Raw genomic sequence first — 5,614 nt, forward strand, 5'->3', positions numbered from 1 at the left:
TGACTCTCTCTTTGATGACTCTCATTGATTTTCTCATTTTTTTCTTCTTCTACTTCTCTTATTTGATTTTTAAAGTCCTTCTTGAGTTCTTCCAAGAATGCCTTTTGGACTTGAGACCATGTCATTTTCGCCTTTGATGTTTCAAATGTGGGCGTATTGAGAATGCTGTCCACTTTTGAATTTATGTCCTGACATTCCCTTTCACCATAATAATTCTCTATGGTAAGTGTTTTGTTTTGGGGGCTTTTTTAGTTGTTGTTGATTTTTGCTCATGATCTTTGCCAGTTTCCTGGCTTTTAAAGTTGATCTCTCCTGCATCACAGGGGACATTGTCTCAGACTTCTTGTACTCAGAGCCAGGGGTCTGGTCACTGGCTTTTTTTTGTGCTGCGGCTTCAGGTATTGGCAGTCGGATGCAACAGAGATCTGACAGTTTACGTGGTACTGAGCTGAAACTGGTGGTGGCAGCTGATGTGTGCAGGGACCAGATGAAGTTTTTCTGCATTTTCCTAGGGTTGTAATGAAACTTGCAGGGGAGACAGTGGTGGTCCTGGCCACTGTAGGATACCTCTTTACCCAAGACTGTACTGAGGCACAGGGAGGTTTGGCTGTAGCAGGGATCCTGCCTGCAGGTGCATGTGGTCATTCTCTCAGATAGAGTTTTCCAGTTCCCCTGGCTGTGTCAAACCATGCATGGAATTCTGATGTTGGCACTTGCCTGTTCCACTGTCCTGGGGCTTGGGATCTGCCACTGGTTTGCTGAGGTGGAGATTGCCACTGGCTTGCCAGGACGTCTCCCTATCCTGTACAGCTTTCCTTCCACCTGAGAAAGATGGACCTATTCCGTTAATTCCCCAAGACTCCCAGGGTAAAAGACTGCTGCACCCCATCTTTCTGCTGATTTCACTGTTCCAGGATCTTTTCCTGTGGCAATATTTTCTGGATTCTTTGGGATCAGTATTGAGGATAAGATCAAATTACTCCTTACTCTACCATCTTTGGTCCTGGAAGTCCAGCAAATTCCTTTATTCCATAAAGTAAGATAAAATAATGCTAAATCTTAACTCGAGGTTAGTAACTGCAAAGATATAGTTGTCCTGAACCACAGTTTCTTAGAAATCTACATGCATGCCTTTCTTACATGAATGTTATATTTATGTTACATAAATAATTTCAAAAGATTTTTGATTTAAAAAAATGCTATACAGGATGCGTTGGATGACCTTATTTTCATTAGTGTTTGATCAAGCTTTAAGTGCTTCACAGCACTCGCTTTAGGTGGTTGTCTCCATGGACATTAAAACAAATTTTTCTTTTCTACCCATTCTTCCAGAGAAAGTCTTCATATGTTTGAATTAGATATTCCCCTAATTCACTAATTTGTTTGAGGCCTATTAGTTTCCCTTACTCTGGTTTAGTTCATCTGCCAAGATGGTTTTACCAGGGTATGACCATTGCACATACTAGTTTCTTGCAACCACAGATGGTCATTCATCTTTGGTGTCTACCTTTCACTTTAGCCATATCCTGTTCAAACAAGGTCTAATATATGTGTACTAGTAAAAAGCCTAGGCTTGGACCAAACCTCTAGTTGGTTATATTTTCTAAAAGTTCTGAAGTAATTGTCAGCAATTTCTCAGTGTCACCAATCAATTCTGACCCAAGAGAATATCTCCAACTCTCAAACTCAACAGTCACCCCTATGTCTGGACAAGTTCACCTCAATGACTAGGTTTGGTCACATAGAAAACCTAAAGCAGAAAAGAGATCCATGGACCTAGGCATAAGTTTGTGTAATTGAGTAGATATTTCCTGTGGGAGTTGAGAGCCATAGTCAAAAGAGGAGCCAGAAACTGTCTTTTCTTTTAACTGATGTAACATTCCATTCCCTTGCAACTGAATAATACTGAGTGGGGAGAATGAGCAAGGGATAATGTACTAAATGGCAACTAAATGTGCTAAAATGTCAGCCCCTGAGGGTGGAAGCCAACATGACCGAGTAAAAGTAAGGACTTGCTAGCATTCTTCCCTCAAGCCTGGCCAAATGCCTCCAAAAATAACTCTAAACAAACTCCAGAACTTCAGAACCCACCAAATGATGGAGTGAAGCAAATCTCAAGCCCAAGACAGCATGAAAGGTCAATGGGAAGCATCGATTTTGTTGTGAAGGGAGCAGAATGCAGTCCAGTGTGGGCTGTACTGGCACAGACAGGACCTGAACATGCCTTGAGGGAACTCAATCTGTGGCTGTTTCCAGACTTCACAATCCCAAAACACCTAGGACAAACTGGAAGGTCAGTGGAAAAAACCTTTGAGACCTATGTGAAAGAGTAAAGTGGTACGACTCTAGTTCCAGGGTGGTTAAGAAGATGGAGGAGTGCATGTCAGGGGCAGGAGATGCAACAGCAGCTGTTTCTGTAGCTCTATGCCCACAGACTTTGGGGAGATCAAACAGTTGATAGAACACACTCCATTCCCTCTAGAAGCAGAGAACTCCCTTGAGCTCAAAGACAAGCAAATGACTGGGAAAGTGAGCAAAAACCAGAAAAAGAATCAGACTATAGAATATTTCTTTGTTGACAAGGGAGATCAAATATGCAAACAGAAGAAGACAACAAGATCAACGCTCCTACACCCAAGGCCTCCAAGAAAAACATGAATTGGTCTCAGGCTATGGAAAACCTCAAAAAGAATTTTGAAAATCAGGTAAGAGAAGTAGAGTAAAAATTGGGAAGAGAAATGAGAGTGATGCAAGAAAATCTTGAAAAATGAGTCAAATGCTTGCTAAAGGAGACTTAAAAATACTGAAGAAACTAACACTTTAAAAAATAGAGTACAACAAAGAAATCTAAAAAGTCAGTGAGGAGAAGGATGCCTTAAAAAGCGGAACTGAGCAGATGGAAAAGCAGTTCCAAAAGGTCACTGAAGAAAGTAATTCCTTAAAGATCAGAAAGGAGCAGATGGAAGCTAATGACTTTATAAAAATATAAAGAAACTACAAAAGAAAACCAAAGCAATGAAAAATAGCAGACAATGTGAAATATCTCATTGGAAAAACAACTGACCTGAAAATAGATCCAGGATAAAAATTATTGAGCTACCTGAAAGCCATGATCAAAAAAGAGCCTATACATCATCTTTCAAGAAGGTCCCTTTCCATACTGCCTTGAAGAGGGTTCCATACAGCATTATTCTCAATTTCCATCGTAACTTTAAAGGCAAACTTTCCCTAGATGTCTGGCAGATGAAGGAGGAGGATGTCCTCTAATTCCTTGCTGCAGGAACCCATTTGGGTGGCACCAATTTGGACTTCCAGGTGCAGCAGTACATCGACAAAAGAAAGAACGTTGGCATCTGCATCATTAACTTGAAGAGAACTTGGGAAAAACTTCTGCTGGCAGCTCATGCCATTGTTGACAATGAAAACCCAGCTGGGGTTAGTGTCGTCTCATCCAGGAACACTGGTCAGTGGGCTGTTCTTAAATTTGGTACTGCCACTGGTGCTACACCTATTGCTGGACATTTCACACTGGGCACCTTCACTAACCAGATCCAGGCAGCTTTCAGGGAGCGTCGCCTCTTGGTGGTCACTGTTTCTCTAGCAGACCATCAACTTCTGACTGAAACATCATATGTTAACCTTCCAACCATTGCACTGTGCAACACAGACTCCCCACTGCGCTATGTTACCATTCCATGTAACAACGAGGGAGTTCACTCAGTGGGTCTGATGTGGTGAATGCTGACCCGTGAAATGCTATGTGTGTGTAGCACAATCTCCCATGAACACCCATAGAAGGTTATGCCTGATCTTTACTTCTACAGGAATCCAGAGGAGTTTGAAAAGGAAGAGCAGGCCACAGATGAGAAGACAGTGACAAAGGAGGAGTTTCAAGGTGAATGGACTGCGCCTGCCCCAGAGTTCACTGCTACTCAACCTGAAGTGTCTTATTGGACTGAGGGAGTACAGATGCCGTCTGTGCCCAATAGACAGTTCCTTACTGAAGACTGGAGTCCTCAGTCAGCTACTGAGGACTGTCCTGTGGCTCCTACTGCCCAGGCCACTGAGTGAGTAGGAACTACCACAGAATGATCTTAAATTTTACCCCAGATGCTCTAATAATATTGAAAACAATACTGATGGAAAATAAACATTGGTTTCTTAAAAAAAGTAAAAAAAGATATTATCAAGGAAAACTGCCCTGATATTCTAGAACCAGAGATTAAAATAGATATTGAAAGAATCTACTGATAGCCTCCTGAAAAGATCCCAGAAATTCCAGAATTCCCAGGACAAGGAGCAAATATTGCAAGCAGCTGGATAGAAACAATTCAGATATTGTGGAAACGCAATCAGGATTACACAAGATCTAGCAGCTTCTACATTAAGGGATCAGAGGGCTTGGATTATGATATTCCAGAGGCCAAAGGAGCTAAATTGAAAACAACAATCACCTACCCAGCAAAACTGTGTATAATACTTGTGGGGAAAAGTGGTCATTCAGTGAAATAAAGGACTTTTAAGAATTCTTGAGGAAAAGACCAGAGTTGAATAGAAAATCTGACTTTCAAACACAAGAATAAGAGAATCATGAAAAGATACATAGGACTCTTTCCTATTTAAATCATAAGGGATTTACTAAATTTGAACTGTTTACAATCCTACATGGAAATAATATTTGTAATTCTTGAGACTTCCCTCAGTATTGGGGTTGTTGGAGGGATTATATGCATATAGACAGAGGGCACAAGGTAAGCTGAATATGAATGGATGATAGCTAAAAAAATAAAATTAAGGGATGAGCGAGGAATATGTTTGAAGGAGAAAAGGGGAAATAAAATGAGGTAAATTATCTCTCACCTAAAAGAGGCAAGTAAAGACTTTGTTGATGGAGGAGGAGAGGAGGAGGTTAGAGGGAAATTGTGAACCTTACTCTGATCGCATTTGACTTGAGGACAGAATAACATGCACGCTAAATTAGGTAGGAAAATTTATCTTACATTAAAGGAAAGCAGGAGAGAAGAGGATAAAGTCATGTGGAAGTAGGGAATGATAGAAAGAAGGGCAAATGGGAGGAGAAGTAGCGACTTTTGAGGCGTGATAGTGTTTTGTTTTTCTCATGGTCTCTCCCATTCATTTTAATTCTACACAGCATGACTAATGTCAACATGAGTTTAATAGGAATGTATGTGTAGAACCCAGATAAGATTGCATGTCATCTTAGGGAGGGAGGGGAGAAAGGGGGAGAAATTTGGAATTTATGGAAGTGATTGTTGAAAAATGAAAACAAATAAATTCATGTATTTGGGCTAGAAGAAAGCCTATATGATAAATAATACACGTTGTGGTAAGAATTGTCCATCTTATCTTTGCTTCCTTGTGAGTTTTCTTTTGTTCTCTGCTGTCCACTTTTGAACTTTGTTCTATTTCCCTCTACCCCAGACTCCCAGAAGGCTCCAATAAAGTTTAGATGTTTCTCTATAACTATAGATATATACTTGCACATATACATGTATGCTTATATAAAAGGACACATTCTTTCCTAAACATATTCTACTCCTGATTTTTATTTTTGTTTGTTCATATCTCTTGTTTTCTATCCCTCCTGACTCCT

At 40.5% G+C, this 5,614-nt stretch overlaps 1 pseudogene; it reads left to right on the plus strand.

The window, feature by feature from the left end:
- The first annotated feature begins 688 nt into the window (after window positions 1-688).
- On the plus strand, window positions 689-4,092 carry LOC140507265 (small ribosomal subunit protein uS2-like; annotated as a pseudogene).
- Window positions 4,093-5,614: the final 1,522 nt, after the last annotated feature.

This window comes from Notamacropus eugenii, chromosome 1, assembly GCF_028372415.1.
Source record: "Notamacropus eugenii isolate mMacEug1 chromosome 1, mMacEug1.pri_v2, whole genome shotgun sequence".
Taxonomy (NCBI): Eukaryota; Metazoa; Chordata; class Mammalia; order Diprotodontia; family Macropodidae; genus Notamacropus; species Notamacropus eugenii.